This window comes from Vigna umbellata, chromosome 9, assembly GCF_029865625.1.
Source record: "Vigna umbellata cultivar VRB3 chromosome 9, Vumbellata_1.0, whole genome shotgun sequence".
Classification (NCBI taxonomy): domain Eukaryota; kingdom Viridiplantae; phylum Streptophyta; class Magnoliopsida; order Fabales; family Fabaceae; genus Vigna; species Vigna umbellata.
The window spans coordinates 39,817,874-39,831,033 of record NC_142173.1 but is presented as its reverse complement, the minus strand read 5'-3'; positions in this window follow the sequence as shown (position 1 = coordinate 39,831,033).

The window sequence follows — 13,160 nt, the reverse complement described above, 5'->3', positions numbered from 1 at the left end:
TCGTGATAATCGATTATTCCTCTTGATAATCGATTATTTGTGCAATGACCACTAGTGCAGAATTGGCTTTTAACGTCCCCCCACAGACGTCCGTCCACAAAAGCCCCAACGTAAATAATTGACCGGTGGCATATTCGTAAATAAGTGAAACTCTAGACGTCCGTTGTGGGGGAACGGACGTCTATAATATTATAGTCGTCTGTGGGAGGGGGACGGACGTCTACGAGGCTAAACAAATCAACGCTTCAACTCCCCATGTCAGCCTTTAAACGTCCGTCCTGGGAGGGCCCGGACGTCTATAATATTATAGACGTCCGCCCCCTCCCCAACGGAAGTTTAGGGTGCTGACAGAGTGGTTGGAGAATTATTTTCTTGAAGCATCTCCTTCAACAACTCCAACAACTCGGTGAAACTTTTATCGGTCCATCCATTCCTTGCTTTTAAACTAAACAACTTTAAAGTTGCAGACAGACGTGTAAAGTTCGAGCATCCTGGGAACAACGGTAGCTCTTAATCATTTATAAGAGAATCATACAAATTAGCTCTTCCAAAATTATCTTCACCGACATCACGTATCATGTCCTCTAAATGATCACTCATCCATTCTTCCACATAATTCGTTCCTCGTGACGTGGTAGGCTGGTCCAGTACTTCTCCATGCCAAGTCCAAACGGTATAAGTCCTCATTATGCCGAACATGAATAGATGGTCATGCACATTGCCTAAGTCTTGCCGTATTTGATTAAGACAACGAACACAAGGACAAAAATATGTCCTGTTCACAGACTTAGCATTTTGTTCAACGTATTGCAAGAACTCCGAAACACCCTTATCATATTCTTCACTGATGCGACGTTCATTCATCCAGCTTCGATCCATACTATGTTCGTAAAATCATCAGTTTAATTTTTTTAACTCTCACAAGGTTAGGCCCTACCCATTATAATAATTATTTTTCATAATTTTCTAAGACACGTGCAAAGAAGTCTACATCATGAATTTTATAAGATATCGACAGCATTTCGCATTGGTCTCCGAAATACACGAAATGAGAGTAGTCAACGATGACCACAATCAAATATGCATCAGGAGAACAACACAAATACTGAACCGAAATTTTGTCAATCTTATCCATAAACTCCAACTTACATGTTATTGCAAATTATGAAAAATAATTTTCTCAAACTGTCCAATCGGACAATTCAAAATTTAATACAAACGATTAAAAGATTAATCGTTTGTGTTAAATTTCAAACGGGAACTAAGTTTCACTCAATGATTTGATACTTATAATCTAACATGCCAATTATAATAACACAACTAATACATGCATATTCAAAAGCCAATAACACATGTAGACCTTAAAGTCAAAAACATGCATACGCAAAAGCTAATAAAATGTATAAACAAAACCGAATAACATGCATACAAAAAAATTATCAACAAAGAAGCTAACCTTTTTAGCAGATTCAAAAAGAAATGGAGGGAAGTGAAGGACTGCACGACCTAAAACGTAGGCCAAAAAGAGTAAAAAATGCCGCCCAAGAACACGCCAGAAACTGCACCAAAACGCACTGAAAATGATTTTTAATTGGTTTAAATCAAAGATATTTTATCGAAGAGTAATTTAATCGGAGTAAAAGTAAATTTAAACGGTCCAAAAGAGAGAAAACGCACCTGGAAATGCAATGCCGCAGAGAGAAAACACGGGGAAGACGATGAACAATGAGCGTAACTCCTCGCGGGTACGCGATTTTAGTATAAATAGCACTAGACGTCGGGTACTGGGGGGCCCGACGTTTATAATATTATAGATGTCGGGGCCCTAACTAATATCACGTCTTTCTGATTTAAATATTCATATTCGTGAGGGCATTTAGACGTCCGTTGTGGGGGGCACCGACGTCTATAATATTATAAACGTCAGGGCCCCTCTAACGGACGTTTAAGTGGCTATAAAACTAAACTCTTCAACTACTCTGTCAGCCCTTTAGACGTCCGTTGTGGGGAGGCCCCGACGTTTATAATATTACAAACGTCGGGGCCCCTCTAACGGACGTTTAAGTGGCTGAAAAACTAAACTCTTCAACTACCCTGTTAGCCCTTTAGACATCCGTTGTGGGGGGGGGGGGCGACGTCTATAATATTATAAACGTCGGGGCCCCTCTAACGGACGTTTAAGTGGCTGAAAAACTAAACTCTTCAACTACCCTGTCAACCACTTAAATGTCCGTTGTGCGGGGGGCCCGACATCTATAATATTATAAACGTCGGGGCCCTCCACAACGGACGTTTAAGTGGCTGAAAAAATAAACTCTTCAACAACCCTGGCAACCCTTTAGGCGTCCATTAAGGGTTGGGAACCTGGTCTTACCATGGTTTATTACTTGAAACGATTTGGTGCACTTGTCAAAATCACCCAACAAGTTTTTGGCGTCGTTGCCGAGGAACTTGTGTTAATACTAAACTTTTGTGAGGTTTATAACTTGTGTAGACTTGATTTTATATATAGAACTAACTCTTTTGTTGTAAATATATTTTCACTTTTACTTTGGCTAATTTGTGGCTTTAGCCTAGTTGTGTCTAAGTATATGCAAGGGGATGTTCATACAAGGAGGACTGCAGCCTCAAAAGCATCGTGTAGGCCTTGAGATTGAAGGACTTTTAGGACACAAGGAGACAACTAGCTTGAGCACCACAAGTTACCCCAAATTCTCCCTTCCTTGAAGATGCTCCAAGTGCTAAGTGAAAAAAGAAGAAGAAAGGGAGAAGCAAAAGAGAAAGAGTAGTCACCACCACCCTTTGATGAGAGACAAAGAACTCAAGCCTAGCAAGCCAAAGTTGATCAAAAGGATTGAGTATTTAAATACGTCAAGGTAGTGGAAGGATTAAGATGAAGATTTATATGCTTGGAGAGTTGATTTGGTGGCTAGAAAGTGGTTTAAGAAGAGTTGGTGAAAGGAGCACACCAACAACAACATCCATGCCTAATTGATTTGGTGGCAACCTAGTTTTGTTACCCTTTGTACTTGTGTTTGTGTGGTTTTTATGTCATGTGCATTAGTAACTTATGTTTTTCATGTTTGTGTTTTGTAGCATTTTTGTGATTTTTGAGTTGTAATGTTGTTTTTGTGGTTTGTATAAGTGTATTAGGTTAGTTTTAGCTTGTTTGGTGTGTGAGTTCATTAAATGAAGGTCTGGAGCCAAAAATCACAGAGTGAATAGCCAATTTTGCAAAAATCTGCATTATGAAGAATTCTGATATGGCGCTCAAGCGCCCTCTACTAAGGGGCGCCCGAGCGCGAGCAGCAAATTGGCTCTCCTGGTCGAGTGGCGCTCAAGCGCCCATGGCATAGGGGCGCCCAAGCCCCAAAAACTGGTTTAACATCTAATTTTTGTTTGTTGATTCTGAGCTTTCCCTTGCTTTTCACTCTTTCCCACACTCCTTTTGATGTGTTTTTAAACCTTCTTGTGTTGTTGTACCTTTGGGAGGCCTAATTCTAAACCTTCCCTCTATGTTTATGTACTTTTGTGAGTGTATGTTGAGTGACTAAAGGTGTTTTTGTGATGTGTGTTTCAATTTGATTATATTAATGTGTTTAAGTTTGTTTTGTATATGTTTAGATTGTGTGGTTGCTTGATAGAATGATTGATGTATTTTCATGTGTTTTTTTATTGTCTTAGTGTGTTCTTATGTGAGTAAGTATACTTTGGTGTGTTTTCAAGTGCTTAAATCTGTTTTAACATGTTATGGAATGCTTTAGGATGTTTTGGTTTGATCTGAAATGCTTAAATTTGATTTGAATGCACAAGTGCAGTTTTGAGTTGTTGAATAAAAAGCTTTGAAAATGTGCATTCAATTTACCATTCATGCATTCAATTTCATTCCTTATGGTTTATACAAGTTTCTATGATGCAAACATGATTTTCTGGATTGATTTGAGTGTAAATGAGGGTTAGATACCAAAAATCCTATTGTGAGAGGCCTAATTTTGTGCTGCAGAATCAGGCTCGAGCGCCCTTTTCTGAGGGGCGCCCGTGGGCCAGGCCAGCCTTTTCTCACTTTTGGCTGAGTGGCGCTCATGCACCCATACCACAAGGGTGCCCAAGCGCCAGATTCTGGTTTAAGCACCATTTTTCGTTGTTTTAATTTTGATTGTTTTGTTTCTTTGCTTTCTTTTGCACATTTCTTTTAGTGGGTTTTTGGACCTTTCACTTCAGTTGTTGACTATGAGATACTAATTTTACTTTGAGCTTTCTTGTTACAAGATAAGATCTTCCTTAGGAATTAAAGAGTTCAAAACCATCATTGGTGAACCTTTTAGGAATGCGTGAGCTGAGCAATCATATGACTTGAAAATTTTGTTGCTCATGTAGCATGGCCTGGGGGCCAGGCCCCTACTTATGGGGGAGGTGGAGCAGTTGCGGAGCATAAGCTACTGGGAGGAGTATATGTTTCAGATGAAAGTGAAGCTAGTGTTCTATAATTGTGGAGTTGCAAAGTGTCCAACTTGATCGGTTTTTCAGTTTTAGTTTCAAGTTTTATTTGCTTTCAATTTTTAAATTTGGATTTCTTTTTTACTTGCCTAGTGGATAGTTCTTATGTTTTTGGTTTGGTGATTTTAGTGAATCATATGTTATGCTTAAATTGAATGCAAATCTCTTGTGCTTGCTCTTTACCCATGAGAATTGAGATTATGTGGTTGAGCTTGTTGAATAGACATTATGGTTGCTTGTATTTGTTTATGTAGATGCTTGGTTTTAATTATGATCAATATTCTTGGCATGATGTTTATCAAATTTTGGAACCTTGAGTAAACCTATGAGATGTTGTGCCTGATAGTTTATTGCTGAATGCTATTACTTTGGAATCACATTTGATTTTGCCTAATTTTGCCTAAGTTTCTCTATTTGAACTATTTGCTTGCTTGTTACAAATGATTAAGGCCATCTTTTTTTTCAACCTCTTTTGCTTTTTTGAGCCTAAAAGCCAATGCTAAACCTTTGAACCTTAAATAGAAAACTTTCTCATTCCTAAAACCTTAAGCTTACTGAAAAATCCTTAACCTCCTTACCTTGAGTTGAGATGAACATATATGTTAGGATGGGGGAGTTCTTATTATCAAAAGGGAGCATTGAGAAAACAATAAGTTGAGTTAAAAAGAAAGAAAAAGAAGAAAGGAGAAGAAGAAAAACAAAAAATGAATTCAATGAACAAGAGTTGGAAAATAAGTTGAGAAGTGGTTTATTCAATTTTGGAGCGAAAGAAAGACTAATGCTATATTATGAATTAAATTGTTTGGTCTCTTAGCTCAAGGTGTTTTGTTGTCCAGAAAAACCAATTTCTCTTCTTAGCCCAACCACAATACAAGCCTCAAAAAGTCCTTGTGATGTTAACTTTCTTATGAATGTTTTTAATATTGTTGAAACGAAAGGCAAAGTTGATTTGTGTAACACTGTGATAGTTGAGAGTAAGACACACATCCTTATACACCATTGTCCTTAAGTGAAACACTTTCTTTGGTGAGGATTGGTTCCATGCACTCAATGAAAACAACTTGCCATGTTTGTTGATCTATCATTTGCATCTATCTTGTGACTTTTAATTTGTGAGCATCATGGTTGAAGTTTAGCTTTCTAAGGCCATATTATCTTTTGAAAGTAATTTCCAAGTTGAGCAAGCATGATTGATTTTGTTTATTTGATTTAAATTTTTTCTTGGATTGCAAGATCATTGCATTTGAATTGTTTACTAGGTGAAGTACTTTTGCTTGAGGACAAGCAAAGTTGTAAGTTTAGGGGAGTTTGATAATGTTAATTCTTACCATTATCTAAACATCATTTTAATAGCAAAATCAACTATTTTCTAGCTTGTAACCTCCTTAATCCTCTTCTTTTGTCTTGTTTTATAAATAAATGTATTTTAGGCTACAATGATGTAAATTCATCATTAATCTCATTATTTTGTAGCTAAAACTATGCCTGGAAGAATCTCCAACAATTTAGGGAATTGAATCAACCACAAAAGCAAACAAATCTGCAAAAAAAAACCAGAAAAAGAAGTAGTGCAGTAGAGTCAGGCCCAGGCCCCTTTTCACATAGACGCTTGAGCGCCAGTGCACTAGCTACTGAGTTTGACTGATGCGCGCCCGGGCGCCCACTCTTTAGGGGCGCTTGAGCATGATTTTTGCTGACATGACAGATTTGCTCTATTTAACTCAGAAACGCGAAGAGCTTCGAGTCTTTGGTTCTTTGGAGGCGCGATTTCACTGTTGGAGCTCATGGAGGCCATGAGGAGCTTGTGGGAACATCTCCTCCTCTTCCTTTGGGTCTCCTTCTTCTTCCATCTTTCATTTTGTAAGCTTTAGGGTTCTCCATGGAAGTGGAGAACCAGATTCATCTTGTTAGGGATTATTGTAGCCTATGAATTCTTGTGTAATGGATGATTGATTTGATTATATGTATGTTGTTTCTATCAATTGCTAGTATTCTTGTTTTATTACTTGAAACGATTCAGTGCACTTGCCGAAATCACTCATCAAGTTTTTGGCGATGTTGTCGGGAAACTCGTGTCAATACTATACTTTTGTGAGGTTTGTCAGTTGTGTAGACTTGATTTTGTCTAAAATTCCATGACAAAGCAAAAGAACTTGTTCATCAGTTACTTCATTTTCAACAACCTCTGGCTCATCATCCACATCGTGGACCAGAAACAAGTCAGCTTCCCTTAAATACTTGGCAACATTTACCATGTTCATTGCATCTTTGTCATCGACCAACTTATGCAAAATATTTTCAACGCAATAAAATATCTTACTCACTTTAATATACCCCAATTCCTTAATGCCATCTACTACTTTGAAATAACTCCATTTGTTAGGGTCCACACTCCAATAAGTAATTTCTCCACCAACATATCGCAAAGGAATATCCTTTACTAGGGTCCTGATAACAGTTGATTTCACTGTTATTTGAGAGTAAATTTTGATAACAAATGAACCCCTTTTGACTTAGAAACTTGCTTCTTCTCTGTTTTTAGTTTATTTTAATGAATAAGAGAGTTGAGGTTATATTTGAAGATTTTATCACTAAATTACCTTGATTTTGTAGGAAATTAGGATGAATTGGAAGAGGAGTTAAATGTCAAGAAGTTGGAACTCAAAAAGGACAGAAAGAGCACCAAAAGAGAAGGCTACTAAAGGTCGCAGGACCCTTGGGCGCCCTCCTCTGGGGCCCTCAGCGCAGGAGCCTCGCAGTCACGCTTGAGCACCAATCTTCCTGTAACGTTTCCAGCTTGGGCGCCCTGTCTGGGGCGCTAAGCGCCATCCTCTCGCAAGCTCGCCTGGGCGCCCTAAGTGGGGCGTTGAGCGGTGTCGACGTTGACCCATGATCTAACTCAGCCTTATTTAAGGATTTGCTCGACATAGAGAGAGCATCTTTTGATAGAATTAACAACAACTCATATTTTCTCCAACTCTCTAGAGGCAAAATTGGATGCGGAAGCTCTCCTCTTCGGTTTTTAGGGTTTATCTTTCATTCTCATTCCATTGTTCATCTAGTTTCCCCATGACAAGGGGGAACTAAATTCAATTTGTTGTTGGGGGATGATGTAACCTTGTGAACTCTCATGTATTTGAATTGATTCCAATTTATTTATGCTTCTTTCATTAATTGTTAGGGTTATTATTCTTTGCTCTATGTTTGTTATGGTTAACTCATCCATGACATGATCATTGGTTTTCGTGATATAGACACATACGGGGAAACCTAGATCTGGAGAATTTTCTTCCAAAAGCAGTATTGCCTAGACATAGGGATATGAGTTTTTGTTATCTTAAGCTTCTAATCGTAATGCGGAAGTAATTACTAGTGATACAAGATACTGTGATCTAGTAATTAAGGATAGGCTTTCTTCATCGAGACATCGGGTTTTAAGTAATTTAGAAAGTGATATTAACATTAATGAAGAAGATGAATTCATATATGCATGAGAATAAACTAGGTGAAATCTAAACCCCCAACAACATATTCATCATATTTTCAATATCATCCATTCATGTTTGTGTTTTCTTCAATTAATCAAATTTGCATTCATGTTTACTTTCTTGTTTTGCATTCAAAACCCCCAACATTTGTTTTTCAAAGTCTTAATTAGTTAAGTAATTGCATGAAAGTCTAGTGTCGTGAGTCTCTTGGGAAACGATACTTGGTCTTACCATTTATTATTACTTGATACGATTCGGTACACTTGCCAACATCTTAACAAGTTTTTGGCGTTGTTGCCGAGGACTCGTAGTTTAAACTATAGTTTTGTGTGATTCTTAACCCATTTGACTTTATCTTTAATTTTATCTTTTTATTTTTTTTATTGTTTTGTCTTTAATTTTTGTCTTTAATTTTTGTCTTTAATTTTTGTCTTTTTATCTTTAATTTTATCTTTTCTATCTTTTTATCTTTAGTTTTCAAAATGTGCTAAGTATTGTTGCTTAATCGATTGCATGAGATTTGTATACGACTAAGTTGGTTGATGTTTTGAAAAACTGTTAAATCCTTGTCACAACTAACATAACGGTCATATTTTTAATTGTGTTGACCAAGCATTAAATGATAGTCGATTGCATTAATTGTACATTCAATTAATTGTTGTGATTGTTGCTAAACTGTTATAACTGAATGGTGCATTCAGTTGTTAATAGCAAAGTCAATTAAAATGCGTCTAATATATGTTTAACTATAAATTGACGTTGATTTGAATTCTGTAAGAATTTTGGTGATTCTAACACTTTCACATTCTTTACAGAAAAGCTTTGTGATCTTATAGAGAAGGGAAAAGCTCCAAGAATCAATATTGACCGTGGTGATCAAGGATTCTGAGATTTTTTTAGGAGGAAGACTTGTTGTGTTTCAAACGTCTGATCAATCTGCACATTTTGGGTGTTTACTGTGTGATCAGGATTTGCAATCTTATGAAGATTGGCTTGGTTTTCCTGTTGTGTTTACAGGAAGAAGAACGGTGGTGTTCTTGACTTTGAGGGTACCTCAAAGGGTTAGACAGCAGAAGAGGGTGTTCTTGTTGTTGGTCTTTTTGTTTACTGCCTATATTAGATTATAGGGTTAGAGAGGTGTTTTATATTTTTGACGTGAGGTCTCTATAAAAACCTTGTTGTAAAAACCTTGATCTTTATAATGCATTTGCTTCCTGTGGTTGGAAGGACACTAGATGTAGACTTGGCCGAACCAGTATAAAAACACAACGTTTGAATTTTCTTATCTCTACTCTCTTTTGTTCATTCGATTAAATTCTTTTCATAGTCGATTAAGTTTCCGCTGCATTGTTAATCATTTACCTTGCGATTCAAGAAAAGTGTAAAGGCATTACATTTTGTGAAAAAGTTTTTAAAAGCTTTTGTTTTTATACTTACTTCAAGAAAAGTAAGTTGTATTCTAAAATACTATTTTAGGTTAAATATAATAAGTTGTGTTTCAAAACATGAATTTTTCATTTATTTTAGAAAAGTGTGAACTTCCTGTTAAGTAAGTTAGTCCCCTTAATCTCATGAATGTTGAGTCTAAAAATGAACAAAAATAATAAATAAAACAAAGATTGGAGTTTAGTGCTCAATATATTTACCTTTACCCTTAAATATTATGATCATATGTGTAAGATATATATGAAATAAAACTTTTTCACTTTGATAGCTAATTGAATTTGGATTTAATTTGTGAAAAGTACGTTTCAATGACTGATCAAATCTGCATATTTGGGTGTTTGTTAACTCATTGGCAAGTTTACCAAATCGTATCAAATAATATAAAATTGGTAAAATCAAGTATCGTTTCCCAAGAGACTCGTGTTTACTTAACAATTGTATAATACCTTAATTAATTAAGACTCAAAAGCTATTGTGTGTGTTTAAATGCAAATGCAACAAAAGTAAATATGAATGCAAATTGATCAATTGAGGCTTAACACAAGAATGAATGGGTGAGGTTGATAATATGAGATGATGATGTGTTGGGGTTAGATTTCACCTACTTCACTTTCATGTATATTAGAACTCATCTTCTTCATTGGAATGTTATTGTCACTTTCTAAATTTCTTAGAACCTGTTGTCTCGGCGCAAAAAGCCTAGTCTTGATTATTATACAAAAATACCTTGAAAACCCTAACAATCAATTTCGCATTAAGAAAATAAGCTTAAGACAACCAAACGTCCTATCCCTATCCCTAAGCAATATTCTCTTTGGGTGAAATCCTCCAAATCATGATTTATAAGATATTTCCCAATACTCAAATAAATCAAACATCAAGTCATGAGTGGCCAAAACATAACAAGCATTAAGAATAGGAGAAAATCACTAACATTCGATGAAAGAAGCATAAAATGTTTAAATCATATTCAAATACATGAAAGTTTAGAGGTTACATCATCCCCAACAACAAATGAGTTTAGTTCTCCATTGTCATGGAGAACCTTGGCTTACAATGGAAGAATGAATGAATGAAAACCCTAGAAACTAAGAAGGAAAGCTCCCGCATGCTCAATCTCCCTCCAAAGGGTCGAAATAAGCTTTTCTTTGCTTCAGTCGTCCAAAGATGTGAACCCTAGAGTGTAGAAACCCTTAAATAGAACCAAATTGGATCATAGGCCAACGTTGTTGGTGCTCAACGCCTCAGCTAAGGGCGCCCAAGCGTGACTGCAAAGAGGCTGGCCCTCAGTGTCCTCCTAAGGGCAGCCAGGCGTCTTGCTGTGTGGCTGGCTGGCGCTCATGGCCTGGAGGGGGCGCCCAGGTGTGCTTACGAGGATAGTGGCGCTCAGCGCCCCAAATGGTGGCAGCCAGGCGCCCTTGCGAGACTTGTGACGCTGAGGTCCCCTAAAAAGGATGACCAGGCGTCCTACGGTCCTTCTTCAGCCTTCTTTCCCAATGCTTATGTTGTCCCTCCTGGGTTCCAACTCCTTGATACTTTTACTTCTCTTCCAATCATACCAATAACCTACAAAATTGAGGGAATTAGTGATCAAATTCATAAAGTATCTCTATTCATTTATTTATCAAATTCAACTAAAACAAGAGTTTAAGTCAGCTTCAAAGTCAAAAAGGGTTAATTTAGTATCAAAATAGCATCACAAATAATGGTGAATTCAACCGTTATCAGTGTTACTACGTGATCAGATTCTGCAATCTCTTGAAGATTGGTTTGAGTTCCCTGTTGTGACTACAAGAAGAAGAACTTGTGTGTTCTTGACTTTGAGAGTGTCTCAAAGGGGTTAGACAGCAAAAAAGGGTGTTCTTGCTGCTGGTCTTGTTGTGGACTTCCTATATTAGATTAGAGGATTAAAGAGGTGTTTTATATTTTTGACGTGAGGTCTCTATAAAACCTTGTTGTAAAAACCTTAATCTTTATAGTGCATTGGCTTCCTGTGCTTGGAAGGACACTGGATGTAGGCTTGGTCGAACCAGTATAAAAACACAGCATTTGAATTTTCTGATCCCTACTCTCTTTTATTCAATCGATTACTTTCTGTACTTATTCAATTAAATTTCCGCTGCATTGAAAATCTTTTACCTTGCAATTGAAGAAAAGTATAAAGGCATCATTTTTTGTGGAAAAGATTTTAAAAGCTTTTGTTTTTTACATTTCACCAATTCACCCCCCCCCCCTCCCACCCCCACCCTCTCTTGGTGTATGACATTATTGGTCGTGGTTGAGGTTGTGGTTATTATTATTATTCTGAGTAGGTTGCTCCACCATACACAGGTGTAGGTTCCCCATGAGTTCAACATCAATGCATCTATCTGGATAGTAAAAGTTTCAAAGTTGAAGGGATTAAGTTCTGTGTTGCTTGATTTATAATATGGATATGCTTGTTTTTGTTTTAAAAAGGCATGTATATTCTTTTGGTACTTTAGCTTACCCTTGCTTTTGTTTGTGTTTGTCTGTGTATGTTTTCTCTTTTGTGATGATCACCTTAAATGGTGTAAGCTTAAGGAGGATGTCTTTTCAGTTTTTTCAGTCTTTTCAGCATGAGGTTGAGGGTAAAGCAGCAACATAGATAGAGTTTTGTTCTCTAAGTGTAAGATCTTTTTCATTGGAAGTTTATAGTTTCTAGTAAGTTATCATCTATATAATGTTTTATTTTTCGTAGTTTTAAACTACTAAAATGGGATGTTACAGTATTGTAGAAAGATGTTTTAACTTGTTTTCCTTTTATACATGTTTCATAAAGAATATTGTCTCTATGATTGACAAACTCCTTATAAGGTTATGTTTTTGCAGTTTTAAAATTAATCTTAAGTTTGCATGACCATGTTTTCACTAGACCTAGTGATTTTCTTTTATAGATTGTCTTGTGATGTGACCTTCTGAGGTGATAACTCGTCTAATTCCACCTTATATAGATTGTCTTGTCTTTTGCCAGTAAATTGCATAACCTTATCACAATTTTGACTGTAAATTAGTCTTTGTTGAATGCATTATATCTTATCACATAATGACTTGTGCTAAGTTTTTTCTTTAGATCATCTAGTAAAATAACATCCTTAATAGAATGAAAAAGTTTCATAACTATTCAATCAACTCCAATTATTATTCTTTCTTGATTGTTTGAAACATTATTCCTCCCTTCTTCATTTTCATGACAAGGGGAGTTTTTTTTTTCATATGTTGTGAACACTTATTGTCTAGCTACTATGACATGTGTTTGATTGCTACTAATAACATATCTACAAAAGACTTTTTTTTGTCTATAAAGTACCAAAAAGACCTGTATCATTTTATGTTATTTTACTAGTCTTTTATCCCTCATCTAAACTTAGGAAATGACCTCTCTCACGGTTTCATTTTTAGCAAGTAGATGATGTATTATTTTATAGACATTTATTGAAGATAAGCTTTTCTATACATTTTGCATAGTAAATTCAATTCTTTTTGAAGCTTTTGAAAAATTTTACTTTGATTTCCAAGATTCTATTTCAAACTCTTGTTTTCTTCATCCAATTTTTCATTTTTATGTCCTAACTCAAGATTTTCAAAGATTTTTTCAACCATTTTGAAAATTTCCAAAAGTCTACTAGCCAGAATAATTTCATTATAAGCTTTAGTAATTGAATGTAAATTAAAATCTACTTATTCAACAAATTTATTAAAGAATGGTTC